Source organism: Equus quagga, chromosome 18 (genome assembly GCF_021613505.1).
Source record: "Equus quagga isolate Etosha38 chromosome 18, UCLA_HA_Equagga_1.0, whole genome shotgun sequence".
Lineage (NCBI taxonomy): Eukaryota > Metazoa > Chordata > Mammalia > Perissodactyla > Equidae > Equus > Equus quagga.
The window spans coordinates 4508504-4524256 of NC_060284.1; positions in this window are offsets into that span (position 1 = coordinate 4508504).

Below are 15753 nucleotides of genomic sequence, written 5' to 3' on the forward strand. Positions count from 1 at the left end.
ACCAAGGTGCCATAGCCCAGAGCGGTGTTTGGAGAGCACCTCTCTGTGCATTTCAGAAAGGCATCAGGGCAAGCAAGGACAGTCATTGATCCTGAAGTGACCGTTGGCATGGACCTATGTAGATGTCAACTTAGGAAAAAGAGGCAACTGCAAAACAAAAGGAGAGTGTTTATTTGGGGTCTTAGAATTGCAATTTAGGGGACACAGTTTCTGATAGCAGCCAGAAAAGTGTCCCCCTGAGGAACAGAGTCTGGAGTTTTTGTTAGCAACAAAGAGAGCCCAGAACAACCACCTCAGTTGTTTGTTGGGGAGGGTGAATTTATGTTCCAGTTCATTGTCCTACTCAAGGACATCTTGTTTCCATGAGAAAAGGTATATTTTTGTACCATCCTTGAGAAAGTCCTTTCAAATACGTCCCTTTTGGCAAGTCAGCAAGATCAGCACGGTTTCGTATTTTTTAACAACATGGAGTCCAGAGTATAAAATGGAGCCACTGTTGACAACTTGTTGCACATTTTCCCCTTTTGCTCATGATGTTTTGGAAGAAAACATCGACAGAGCAAAATGAGTCCTCTTGGAGGTCAGAGCGGCTTGATTACCTTCTCTGGTTCTAGGCAGTCCCTCCATGGGGACAGGGGTAGGGGGCATGTCTTGTGAAAGAGTCAACAGTAATTTCCTCTAAACCTTCTGATCCAGAAAACCTATCTTGATGAAGAGTAACTAACATGGTCATCTGGGCAAACATAAGCTGTACAGTTGATGAGTTGCAGCAGAGACTGCAATTTTTAGTAAGCATTTGATTAACATAATGCTCCACATTATTAAGATTAACAGCAGTAATCCAATTTGTAACACCCTCCTTAACCATGACCCTATTCCTGCTGGTAACTAGTTAAAGTGATCAAAATAATCCCCAAGTCCTGGTGTGTGTCCTATTTCAGCCAATAAATTGATTATTATCCTTTATCGTTTTAGTTCTTGCATCACCTTGCCAGCTTGGTTAACATAAAAACAACATTCTTCTCTTCGTAGGGCACAGGTGCCTCCATGGTGGGCTGTTAAGATATCTATTGTCCTTCTATTTTGTAGGACAAATTCTGCCAGGCTATCAATTTGCGTTTGTTGATATTTGAATGCTTGAACAGAAGCATTGAAAGTAGTGGTCATGACAATAGAAAGGTTGTAGATTGCTTCTTCAAGATCAATTACTCTGAACCAAGGGAAAAATGCTCTGGCAAAAGCATGACCAAACCCCTTTCTATCTACAATTGGGTTATTGGTTGGCATCCATCCAAAATTATAACCATCCCAGCTTCGTCAAGTCTCTTTGATTGACGTGAGAAGGATGCTAGATTTGGTATGTGAGCAGTGGAGGGAAGAGTCTTTCTAATGGTGGTGTCAGGGGCAAAAGCAAAAACCTCATCATGCACTTTCCATTTAATATGGACAGTAGAGTAAATATTTGTGCCACATAAGAAGAAATATCCAGAGTCCTCTAAGGACAAGGTATAAGTAGGTCCCCTTGCCCAGGTTTGTTTATTAGCTACAAAGGAAGAAACCTCATGGTCAGAAGTGTAATCATCCTCACAGAGTGCATGGTAATCGGTTTACTGGAATTGTGTGGGGGTTGTTTTCTGTTTCTGTATACTTGAAGCAGCCAATGGGTTTGATTCTTGTACGTCAAATTCCGGCTAAGATATGGGGAGTCTCTGGGGAAAAGGTAGGTGGAACTAAGTTCTCACCATTCTCTGGACTTTTGGTCAATTCCTCACATTGTTCTATTAAGAGGGAGCACATCTGCTTTCCAATGTCCCACTCCATTATAGATCTCATTGCCCCCCTCTAAGGAGACATCATGAGAAATTACGTTGTAGTCATACAGACTCCAGCAAGGAGTGAACTCATGATCATCTGAATCAGATAAGAGTGTATAGTTAGAAGCATTTGATGGAAGGTAACCTCAAGTTTTGCCAGTCTCATTCATATTTTCAAAACAAAGGGAAAGGTTTTGGGTCAGTGTCCAAACCTGAATAAGGGGTATTCCCTTATGAGCAGGAGGTACTCAGTGAAAGGTGGTAACACCAGAGGCTGGGATCCCGAGGAAAGCTTGTAGGTGGATTCAAAAAACCCAAAGTAGAAGCCAGCATTTTTACCAGATAAATATCTCCATCCTTGTAAGGATAGTGGCCAAACCACTAATTCAGGTGTATTATGAGTATTATCTACTCTAGCACAGATCTAACAATCAGTGACGTTTGCGGAGTCAGAAACAAAAGGGTGTGGAAAAAAAAAGAGGCCAACCTGAGAACCAAAATTACCCCTAATAACAAAAGCCATGGTAAGAAGAACTTAAAGAAAGATGGCTTGACGTTGACCAAGCAAGAAGTTTGATCCATAAGGCAGTAACTGAGGTACCAGCAGCAGGTTCTTCTGATTTCATACGGTTTTACCATCACCTAAGAATTCCTACTGTGGCAGCAGAGCAAAAAGCATTAAGATCCCTAACAGGACAAATAATAGCCCAAATACTTCAATCCAACCATCCTTCATGTTCAGCTTCCCTAAGGATGTGCGGGATGCTTTCTGGGTTAAGATGGCAAATATAAACCCATTCTTGGAAGTCTTCACTTTGTGTAAAGAGATCCACGAGAAGTAGTGGAAACATACAAGTTACAAATGGGGGTCATGTACTTTCAGTGTGTCGAAGAATATAGAAAGGAGTTCTCCAAAATAGGATGATTAAGAGAAAGGTATGAAGGGAACAGCAAATTTTTCAATGGGAAAGGACATAAAAACATACAGATCTGGTGCAGAATCCTGGGGAAGCTGTCTGCTCAGCTATTGTCTGCTTCATTTCCTGGAAGTCTTCACCTGCATGTCACTGGTTGGTGTGTAGCTCCAGTCAGGGTTTGGTGCCCTCTTTAGATGTGACACGTGAACCCAAGAGTCTATTGTTTGGAGTTTGGCAATGCAAGGGTTGATTAACAGTACCTGATAAGGTCCCTTTCAACCTTTGTTGCAAAGATACACTTTATCAAATTGTTGTAAGTTATAGATAAGGGGGAAAAAAGGGTCCTTTAAATCTGGAAAATAAAATATCAAAGCAATCAGTTTCCCATTAGGATTTTAGAATTTCCCACTCAGTTCAGTGTTACGATCTTAAGTTTATCAAAAATCTGTATTCTAGAGTACTTGTCAAAGTCTCTTTCATGGATCTCCTTGAAGATGAAGCACTTTTGCAGGCACAATTTTTTTTTTTTTGAGGAAGATTAGCTCTGGGCTAACATCTGCCACAAATCCTGCTTTTTCTTTTTTGCTGAGGAAGACTGGCCCTGAGTTAACATACATGCCCATCTTCCTCTACTTTATATGTGGGATGCCACCTCAGCATGGCTTGACGAGTGGTGCATAGGTCCACACCCAGTATCCAAACTGGTGAACCCTGGGCCACCAAAGTAGAGTGCCTGAACTTAACTGCTGTGCCACCAGGCCAGCCTGGCAGGCACAATTTTTGCCAAAGCATCAGAGTAAAACAATAACTGTCTATAAATGATGAAAGACTTAAAAATGTCCATTATTAAAGATCTGATAAGAGTTAATTATAATGTAAATGACAAGGGAATTTGGTTATTTTTGTGACATACAACATTTTAAGGTAATAATTGGAGTTATGGTTGATAACATTACATTAGGATGTATCAGATTTCCAGGAAGTTCATATAATTTCTGGAACACTTATATATATACTATCTATACAGTGGAGCACGTGAACCTAAACACTACGCCACTGGGCTGGCCCCTAGCATCACAGATTTTTTTGTTTTTTTTGTTTTTTGGAGGAAGATTAGCCCTCAGCTAACTACTGCCAGTCCTCCTCTTTTTGCTGAGGAAGCCTGGCTCTGAGCTAACATCCGTGCCCATCTTCCTCTAGTTTATACGTGGGACGCCTACCACAGCATGGCTGCCAAGCAGTGCCATGTCCGCACCCGGGATCCGAACCAGCGAACCCCGGGCCGCCGAGAAGCAGAACGTGCGAACTTAACCGCTGCGCCACCGGGCCGGCCCCCTAGCATCACAGATTTTTATGAAAAAATACTTAATTATCCATTTAACCAAAGTGACAAAAAGATTTTAGGGGAAAACACAGAAAGTTACATAATTCTGAGCAAAACCTAGCTTTTTTTAATACTGAGAAAACTCAGCTTTTCTAAGTAATCAAAGAATTGATAAAGACAAACATAGAATCTTTGTTTCCTTGGCAGATTTCATTAAACGTAAAGAAACTTTGTTTATAATTTCTTATTAAGAGCAGACCAATAATCTGAGAAGACTTTGTCCTTTTTCTTTTTTTTTTTGAGGAAGATTAGGGCTGAGCTAACTTCTGCCGCCAATCCTCCTCTTTCTGCTGAGGAAGACTGGCCCTGAGCTACCATCCGTGCCCATCTTCCTCCACTTTTATGTGGACGCCTACCACAGCATGGCTTGCCAAGCGGTGCCATGTCCGCACCTGGGATCCGAACAGGCAAATCCCCGGCTGAAGTGGAATGTGTGAACTTAACCGCTGTGCCACTGGGCTGGCCCCAAGACTTTGTCCTTTATATATAGAGAAAAACCAAATTCTAATTTTGTACCAGAGTACTTCTGACATTAAAATTAATTTTTAAATAAAGTCATTTTAATCTTAGCCAGCTTAACCACATATTAAAACTTTTTTTAAAAAAAGGATTTCTTTTTCACAAACCTTCTACAACTTTCTATGTCTATTTAGGTTTTATTCTACCTTTTTCTTTCTTATTCTGGAACAATCATTTTATTTTAGAAAAAAATTACTTTTTTCTTAACAAAAATGCACCTTCATTCTTCATACCGTCTCTTACCAGGAACACACATCCACCTTCCTAGTCTACTTTTTATATGCAATCGTTTTCTCAATTTTGAAAACTTATAAAGCTTATCTAGAAAAGAAATGACGCGAGGCAGTTGTTACAGATGATTACAGATTTACTCTTAGAGGATGGCATAATTGCCTGTGCCTTACATCAAAAGAATATAAACTCCTTCTATGTAATGTAGTTAAAATAAACCATACACTTTCTGGAAACTACAGTATGAGATTCACTCGTGTCTATAGGTTCACCCTGACGTCGCTCTGCTAGACTGGGAATGATACAACAGGCAAGGGCAACGGGATCCCCACACTGTTGCTGAAAAGGGTTGCTCTAGATTGAGCAGGCAGAATAAAGGTTTGAAAGATGGGACGCCTTCTAAACTGGCGGCAGAGCTACAAATATTTGGGAAGCCACCATCAGAATTCTCAAGCTTGCAAGCCGTTACAAGAAATGGGGAGAGTTTTTCTAAGCAAAGATTGCTGCCTGGCTGCAAATCAGAAAAGTCAAGGCAACAAAGTATGAGCCTGTCAGAGAGTGATTTCAGGCTGGCCTTGAAGAGTTACCACTGTGTGTACAGGACAGAAAGCGTGGGTGCTCTCGTGTTGGCCTCTCCATCTGGCTACATAGACTCTTCTGTCGCTCAGTTTACTGTGGTATGAGAGCATCGGCTTTCAAACGTGTTGGATCATTTCACAGCAACAAATAGAGTGTATATCATGGTCTAGCATATATCTACATGTATAAAACCATATAAGTAACTGAAATAAAAGTTTAATAAACTCACACGTAGTCCCTATTTTTAGTATACGCCATGCATGCATTCTATTTTGTACTTGATGAAATTATTTTGCTTATATATATAAAAATTAAATTTATAGTGCATTTATCAATGAATTATAGGTAAAATTGAAGATATATCTATCCATTTATCTATATTGATACATGTAGATACCATGTACATTGCCTATTTAAATATACGTTAATCATAATTTATGAATGGTCAGTGACCATAGTGTGAAAAATTAGAAGTGATGGTAAATCCTTCCATAGTAGGAGAAATCTCTCGTGAGAGTTCCATTGCTTCTCATCTTTCAAAGGGGCGCCCACTGCTCTGCCTGCCCTCTCTCAGCATCAATGCACACAGTTTGCAGAGATAATTTGTGGTTTACTACTGTAAGAGTTCCAACATTTTCTCTTTGGTTCATTTTGTATTCTCAGCCCTTCTTCCAACTTTTTAAACTGTTTGTAATCTTTGCTTTCCAGTGAGAACTAGGAAGCAGGCAATTGTGAACTGTCTATCGTACATTAGCATCCTGTGGTAGATTAGTGAACCCATAAACACATTTACTAATTTCCAGGAGAATATTCCTCTTTACGGCAAACTTTCCAATGTGGCACAAAACATGTCTGTTGATAGACCCAAATATTGTTTGTCTCCCTGTAAAAAAATTAGAAGGCAAAACCAGAAAAACTTATGTTTAGCAATGTCTCATTATACCTTCCTATCCAGGAATGATTTAGACATTCAATGAATATCCATTATTTGGTTTAAGTTAGGATAAGCTTTTATCTTATTTACACTTATTTAAACACTTGTTTTTAACAGTTATGTTTGGATTAGACATTAAACAGTTAACCATCACCTTACACTATTTTTCTTTAGTCTCAGGCGAGTGCGGGCTGTGTTTCCATTTTAACGACATGATAAGATTTATAACTTTGTCCATTGATTTCCTCCAAGCCTGAAAATTGCTTAAAGACAACCTGCAGGCGATTGTAATAATCTAATGCCGATTCATCCGTGTTTTGCATAGTTTGTTGGATCTATTTTCAGTTAACAGTTTGTGGGAAAGCATCTCTCATTTTTCCATGTAAGCATCAAGCCAATGTTTGTACATCAGATTTATCAGTGGCTCGATGCCTACCAAAAGCATCAAAAGGTTTAGTCTCACGTGCCAGTTCCATCCAAATTTTTTCCTGACTGTCCCCTACCAACAGGTAAATTAATTGATAAAGGTCAGAATAACCCGGCTCATAAGTTTGAGTGACTACATTAAATTCCTCTGAGAATTTTTTAAGGACCCTCAGTAAATTTTGGGAAATCCTTGGTAATGGCTCCAAGTTCTGCTTTTGACCAATGGGTACGTGAAGTCTGGAATGTTCTGGAATCATCTAACTTAGTCTGGAAAGGTGCTTTTAGAACAAGAGAGTCAGAAGGTGGCGTCGTCTTCTGTGGATAGAAATGCAGCTGGAGAGATCAGAGTTAGGAGGAGCTGAGGCTGCAGGTGGAAAGAGAGCAGCCTCAAGGTGTTTTTCTTGAGAAGACAGGCTCTCCAAAAAACTTTTTTTTTTAGCTGTAGTCAATTTGGAGACACTATCTCATAGGGAAGCAAGTGTGGACTCTTAATTCTTTTTGGAGGCCTCAGTCTACCAAGTAAAATAAGCTTCCCATTCCACTTGCTTAGTTTTGGATCCCTTATTTTCCAGCATAATTTAGGTATTTCGAAGGAGCCCCACTGAGGCCAAGCAAGTTTTAAATCATCCTTGGTTTGCTAGTGCCATTTCTCCAAAAGTTTACATGCAGAGGGCTCGCCATTTTTAAACATAGACCCAGAGAGAGGCCCAAATGGGGGCTGCGTCCCCTTAGCAATCTTAGGCTGTGTATGTCCCCTTACAGGTTCTACTCACAAAAACAGAAACAAATTCTCTTAAACTGCTTCCAAAGGACAACCTAGAATAAAGGTCAGAACATCAAACAAGGCGAGAGGTTTGGGATGGAGAGGACTCACCAGGGCCACTGGGGAGATGACACAGCACAGGAGGCTTGTGCAGGCGTCTTGTGGAGAGCCAATGGTGGCACCAGAAAGAGGTGGAAAGTCACTTCGGATCCCATGTCTCTGATACCTAATATGTCAACCTAAGAAAAAGAGGCAAACGCAAGTGAAAGGCGAGCGTTTATTCGGGGTTGTAGAGTTGAAATTCAGGAACGTAGGTTCTGACAGGAGCCAGAAAAATGTCCCTGTGAAGAGTAAAAGTCTTATTAGCAGCAAGGAAAGCCCAGAACAATCGCCTCAGTTGTTTGTTAAGATTTAGGATTAGAGGGTAAATTTATGTTACCATTCATTTGTCTCACTCAAGGAGACCTTCTTGCTACCAGAAAAAGTATATTTTTGCACAGTCCTTGAGAAAGCCCTTTCTTAGCAAATAAGTCCCTTTTGGCAAGTCAGCAAGGTCAGCACAGTTTCATATTTTTAACAAGATGGAGTCCAGGGTACAAAATGGAGTCACTGCTGATGACTCGTTTCACACAGATCGACACGTGACCTGAAAAACAGGCAGGATGAAGAGTGAGATGGCAAATTCAACAGATGACCAAGGATCAGAACTTTTCCTTCTCCTGGGCCCTGCCTGCCTTCCCTCCCACTGTCCATGCTTAGAAGTTACAAGTAAACTTACGGAAGAGAAACAGGAACCTGAATTCATTGAGGTTTACTTTCTATCAGTTGGTCAAACAGGCTCTCACTGAAGAAATTAAGTTGAGTTGCATAAAAACATTGTCACACTTTTTCAGCACCTGCTTATGTGGCCTGAAGTTCACACTCTGTCCTCGACTGCAGATTATGTTCTTCCATGAGGCCGAGAACCCAGCTCCTGGCAGCTGCAGCTTATGGCATATATATTCACCATGGGAGAGGAAAAAACTCTTCACCCTTTTGACTCCCACTTCCCGAGACCCCCATCCCAGCACCTGTTTGAAACTCCTCAGAGAACGATCATGACTGGCCTTTCTGTAGTCATGTTCTCGCCCCACTGACCAATGACAGAGCCAGGAGTGTGAGATGCTGAGACAGGTCCAGCTTGGACCACGTGCTGTGTGGCCTCTAAAGCCAGGATGCTGACTGGCAGCTCCCACTAGATCCAGGTGCCTGGAGTCAGAGGAGGAGCAGTTCCTCAGCCCAAAGGAAACACTTTGACGGGAGGAAGGGGAGAGGGGAAATGGCTGATAAAAGAGTAAGTGTCCTCTACAATCTCTTTGAATTGGGTACCTATCTAGTAGGACCACACCATCAAAGGTTTCCTAATATCACATTGATATGATAAAGGTAAGTCACTAAAATAATTAAAAAGATACTGACCATGTCTCTTATGAGCCATTAGTTCAGAACTAGAACCTGGGCTCTGAAAAAAAACCCCCAAACACAACAGTACTTAGCCTTTTCATTGCAAATTTATAAACTTTGCAATAGCATACCTGTGAGACTTGGCTTCTAGACCAGGGAGTAGCACTGGTGCTTTTTGCTCTCAAATCCCATTAGACTCCTGCAGAGAACCAAGCGCTTTGTGCTGTGTGAAAATTGGTTTATAGTGTGTGTGCCAATCATCAGGATATCAGAAATCCTGGCCGCTTTCCTTTAAGGTCCACAGGGACTTAAATCTGAAATGTATGTGTATGAAAACTTCATTTAGCTGCATAATTCTGAAATGATTCTAGGCAACAGTTTATTCACAGTAACCTTTGCAGGCAATAGTCTAGGAGCAATTTCTCCACATTTACTCTCTTAACTTTACTTCCTATTGTATTCTTTTGGATGCAAGGAAATAACAGTTAATTTGGCTCAAGTATAAAATTTGGAGAATTTTCTAATTTCTCTTACACCCTGGTGCCCACTTCTGATAAAGAGGTAAATAGATAACAAATATAAGGATGTAGCACAAAGTCCTGAAAAAATGTAAAAAATAAATTCCTTGAGGAAAAGTCATATTTTAGTCTCAGTTCTGGTACTAATTTTAACCTAGGAGTAAAATAATTTTTATTCTTGGTACCAAATGGTAAACATAATCCAATTGATTTGCCTTTCAACTCTAAACAGCTTTTTGGTCACAGTTTAAACAGCTGCTGTATGTTTCACTGGTGTTATATAGCTTTTTAGGTAGTCAGGGTGATATAATTCTCCCGTATTTATGCCAGCGGCATTCTACAGGGCAAGAAAGTGTTCCGACAGATGAAGAGCCTAAATGAGTTATAGGTTGGGGCAACGGGCCGGTAAACAGTGCCCGACAGTAACTGGGCTGGCCCGGGCCTCAAGGAGCATCTGAACGGCTCCAGTTCCCAGGAATGGTTTCAAAGAACACATGGTTACACAGATATTTTCAAATAGTGTTTTTCCTCTGACTATAAAAGTAACATTGGATTATTGTACATAACTTGGAAAGATAAAAATCAACAACAAAATAAACCCATCTATTATTCCCCAATCCCAAAAATAGCCACTGTTAACATTTTGGCATATTTCTCATAATTTTTTCCCAAGCATGTATATTTTTAAAATCCATCAAGATAATGTTACATATATAATTCCTACGATATATATGCTATGGAAATTTAGAATAAGAATCTCTCTTTGGTGTGTGAATTTTAAACAGTACTACAGGTAAATAGTCATTGTAAATTAATTACTCATTAAAAAAGGATTTTTGTTCTTTTTAGTTATACAAATGGAAAACTACAAGATTTGCGTTTTATACTTCAGTCAAATGCATCTCAATTGAACATAAGTCTACATCCAAGATCCTGTGATAAACACTTTAAGGGATTACAAAAACCCCAAAATGATGATAAGATACAACCTTCGCCCTCAGGATATTTGTATAGATATATACACAGCTAAAGATTAGATGAATCAGAAAATGTTTCATTCTAAAATGGAGACAAAATAAATTACCAAATGATCATAGACCATAGATAGCATAGTTCCAATCTGGGAGATTGCGAAGATGGGTCATTTCAGTTGGATCTTATGGAATCCAGGATTTCACCCAGCAGATGCTGGTGATGGGTGCTGGCTGAGGGAGGAGTCTTGTGGAATGGAGGAAGGACACTCAGGATGGAATAGTATGAGCAAGAGCAAGAAGTGAAAAAAAAATGCAAAGGTGTGTTTACATTACGATGAGCTGGCCTCTGTAGCAGAAGAAAACTGGTAGAGTAAATCCCAGACAATACATGAGAATGAATCTGAGTGCTGGACTGAGTTCACACTCTATTCTGCAGCCGGTGGAGAACCATGGATACTTATGAACAGGGGCATAAAATGATCAGGGCTATACCTTAAGAATATCATATAGGACCTAAAATTCCTAGAAGGAATGCTATGTCTGTTTTTGTGTAAGTAGGTGTTCGTATACTGTTTCCTAAACATCCTTTTAATTTTTTTAATATAAATTAGTGGTACATTTTTATTTTTCTTTCTGCACCACAAGAATACATTTTCAAACTTCTTAGAAGAGCCTAAGAGTTTCCTGAAGTATTTTAATATCTAAACTTCCTTATCATTAATATTTGTCTTCTATAATTTATAACTTGGCAATGAAGTGTTCACTTGTTCTGTATATATTTGTTCTCTTTGTCTTTCTTTCATAAAATGCTTCATTTACTCAAAAAGCATTTATGGAGCAACTATGTGAGTATAACATTGTGTTATATAGTGAGTATTATAGGAACTACATCTCCTGGATAATTTGAGTTAAATTCTGGGCTTGGAGATAGCATTTTAGTAAAAGGAATTTTGAATATCATTCATTTCAGGAAAAAATTGCTAGCATTTAAGATGGTCGAACTTCATTAGTTGATAGTATTTATCCTGTTTATTAAATATTTGGAGATTCAGATTTTCCATATTTGTTCTTCAATTTATAAATTTCTTCTAAAATTTCTAAATTTTTTAGGTGTATTTCTTCATTTCTCGTTAACTACTTCATTTAACTTTTCATTACTAGAATCTTTTGAAAAATGAAATGTATTTTAGGGATACTATTTGTGTTTAATGTAGAAAATTGATTTTAGGCTTTCATGAAATCAGCTTTTACATTATCCACTCTCAACTTTCCATTGTTAAATATACTTCTGGTGTAGGCAGAGGTACTGGCTACCGTTTACTCAAATAAGTTGGCCTGCTAATTATCTCAAGTGGCATGTCTAGTGACCCCAAAGTTTAAACTCTCTCATGAAAATGTTTCCTCTTCTATGTTTACTTTTGTCTCAGAATCCATTATTTAATTAAACAGTTACATTGTTTATACAACTAATGCAATTCAGTACAATTAAGTATAAGAAGGCATTTGCTCAAACCCAAGAACTTATACTTGAATATTTACTGTAATTAATTGTATTGATGAATTCTTTTTTACCAAAGCACCTTTTAAGTTTGCAAACACGACTCTTTCATTGTTAGATCCAAATGGCTTTGTACTCATTTCACAAAGCCTCATTATATATTCTGAGATTCCATTTTTGCTCCTCCATCACTCTTTTCCCTTCCAAAGGCAAGAATGAATCAGAGCAATTGCAGCAATGCAGAAATCACAAAATAATAGCCAAGCTTAGTGGTGCTTTTTAGGACCTTGATAACCAGATAGTCTCAAATCACTCTCATGAAATTTTAACATTTGGGCAATCTCCTATAGTTTTTAGATGTAATAGTAATGTCCTTTCACCTCTATCAATTTATTCCCCATCTCTTTGATATTACTAATGGGATATGGAATATAAAGCTGGTCAATATCAAGGAAACTCTGCTAAGTACTCCTGTAACCATAGACACTAATGGTTCCTGCAGGATGTTGGTGCCCCAGACTTAAAGGATTCATGCACAATCCATCTGAAAGTCACAGCAGAGCACACACATCATAAGATGTCAAATTACTTAGTGGTTCTTTGCCTGCTTAACTGAACTGGTTAAAGTCAAAGCCTGTGTATGTATGTTCCAATAAAAACCTACCTCAATTAATTTCCCTATTTCTGATTTACTGATTCACCTCAACTGTCTTGAAGATAAGATATAGTTATCATATATACAATATATATATATATATAATTTATTTATTTATTACAAGAGAGAACAGATGTAGGCAAAGTAAGTAAAGCTATCATCGCATTTAGGGGGAAAAAATTGTTCATGCTCTATGAATCAACTCTACTGTGGATAGTAGGTAGCATTTTTATTATATAACTTGCCATTCACACCCCAAAAACTTCTTCATATAAATATTCCAAAGTTGCAGCTCCAAATCATAGATTATTTGATGTGTTGGGGGACCTTAATCACCACCCTCCTAGTCTAATCTCTTTCCCACCCAATGTCATCCTACAATATTCCTGATGGACAGTCCTTTGGTCTCTATTTAAAACTATCTAGTGATGAAGAGCTCATTGTCCCACCAGGTAGCCCATTCTACTTCTAATGGCTGTGAGAGCTAGAAAGTCATTCTTTTGATTTCATTTAAATCTAGCCACCTACGCTTTCCACTTGCAGATTTTAGTTTGGTTTACAGGAGCTATATAGAAAAACATACCACATCTTCTTGAAGATTGTCTTTCCAGTGTTTGAAGTAAACCATAATTCTTGTCTTCCTCCAAAGGCTGATTTTCTCCAATTTCATTTGGTGTGCCCATTAAAATACAGAGTTCTGTTTCCGCATCTCCAGAAGGCTTTTATTCATGAGGTCTATGTTAGGCCCCAGGATTTTTGTCTGTTTTGTAGTGTGAGCTGTGTTTGGCTGAGTGGTTTTATCAGCCCATTTCCTGTATGTGGAATTTTGGGGGTCTAACAGCTTTCTTCTATTTTGTAAACTTCCATTTCGTCCATTTTGAACAAGCTGGCAGTGTTTCTACTGGTATGAAATTCTTAAGATCCTTTTAGGTCTCCTGCGTAAGCTAAAGAAATTCACTCCAGAGGAAAAGAGGCTTGTCCACAGATCTTCCTTAGATAGTCTCATCTCTGTTTTGGGGCTCTCTATTTGAGGGGATCGATGAGTCAGCTACTTAATCTCTTCAAAGAGACTTTTGTGTGACTGAATACTCTGACTTTTTAATCTTTCTGAAGTATTAGCAAAAGGTTGACCAGGCACATTCTTGGTTTTTTCTTTACAGCATGCTTTCCTGGCAGCGAATCTCTTAATTTTTGCATCTTTTGGAAACTAAATAAAGCTAAGAACTTCCTAAATCATCAAATCCTGGTCTCTTTTTAAGAATTCTTTCCTCAACTTATCCCTTTCCTGTTGCATTTTGCTATAGGCAGCAAGAAGTCAGGATGCATATTCAACACTTTGCTTGGAATCTCCTCAGCTGTATGGACACAAGTTGATTGGTACACAAGCACAAGTTTCCTTGTGGATCAGTTTCATAGTACACAAGTTCTGTTTTCTATAGGACACAGTTCTGCTTAGCTTTCTGCCACTACTTAACAAGGGTCCCCCTTCTTCAAATTTCCAAGAACAAGTCCCTCCCTTCCTTCTGAGTCCTCCCCCGCAGCCCCTGTAGCATCCATACCTCTACAACAGTCTGTCCCTGGTGTTTCAGGTGTTCTCTGAGGTGATATGCTTTCTCCACCATTCTCCTCACTTCCTTCTGAGTCCTCACTGGCAGAGAGGTTAACACTCACATTTCTACTAACAGTCTGTTTAAGACAAGAAAGGCTTTTCCCATCATGCTCCTTAAAATTCTTCCAGTTTCTGCCCACTGCCAAATTTTCACATTTTTAGGTCTTTTTTTTTTTACAGTAGCACCTTGTTTCCAGTTATCAAAATTTATTGGGGTTCAGCCAGAGAAGCAGAACCAGTAGGAGATATGTAGTCAGATATTTATTACAAGGCTTAAGTGATTGGAGGGACTGGCTAGGGAAGTCCAAAAGCCGTAGAGCAGAAGGTCAGGAAAGGCAAGCAGGGACTCCGGGTCGTGGGCTGAAGGGTCTGTCCACAGGTGCAATTTCTTCTTCTTTTGGGAAGCCTCGGCTCTGTTTTTATGGCCTTTCAACTGACTGGATCAGGCTCACTCCGATTACTTAGGATAATCTGTCTTACTTTAAGTCAACTGCACATGGACGTTAATCACATCTACAAAATATCTTCAGAGCAGCGCCTAGAGCAGCGTTTGGATTGCCTAACTGGGGACCGCACCCTAGTCAAGCTGACACATGAAAAAGACCATCACAGGATCCCATATCATAGCTCTTTCACCAACCACAGCTGCCTCCTTACACATAGCCCAGTAATTTTCATTTGGATGTTCAGGCTTGGAAGGGATTTATTCTCAGAGAGATCTTAAGAATCAAGATAAAATATTTCTATCTTGTTGGCTTGTTGTACCCAATAGTTCTTCAATTAGCAATTGCAACTTTGCAAGCTGCAAATTATTTCTCCATCAGGACTTAAGAGTTTGATGTACATTAAATATAAATTTATTTTTGTTGGAGACAGCATTCAAGGTATGTAAATAGTCTATTGCTTTGCTGGGGACCAGCAGCGCTGACATCACCTGGGAGTTTGTTAAATATGCAGACTCCAGGGCCCCACCCCAGCACTTCTGATCAGAATCTGTGATTTAAAAATCTCTGGTTTGATTCAGTTGCACATCGAAGTTTGAGAAGCGCTGGTCTACTGGGATTGCCTAGTTTCTTAACGGCTATCCCTGGCTCTAGGCTTATTTTTTTCCTTTTCTGCCATACTGCACACACTCAGGATGTACTTTCCTTCCTACAAATCTGAAAACATAATTGCTGAGTCTAAATGTTTCCAACATGTCAGGACTCATAGAGGTCAAAGTCCAAATGACTTTCGAAACCCACAGGACCTTCAGAGTTCTTCCTATTAGACTTCTACGTCCTTTCCCAGGTACACTTTTCTGAACATACCTTGGCCTCCAGCTATACTTCCTGCAGTCCCCTCAGGACCCAGGCCTTTTCTCCTCTGTCTTTTCCTTCCACGCTCTGCTGCCCTGCATGGAGTGCCTATACCAACCTGGTTCAACTATGGGATCCTAGCGGACCCATGCTGGTTTTTTGTTTGTTTGTTTGCTTTTTTGGTGAGAAAG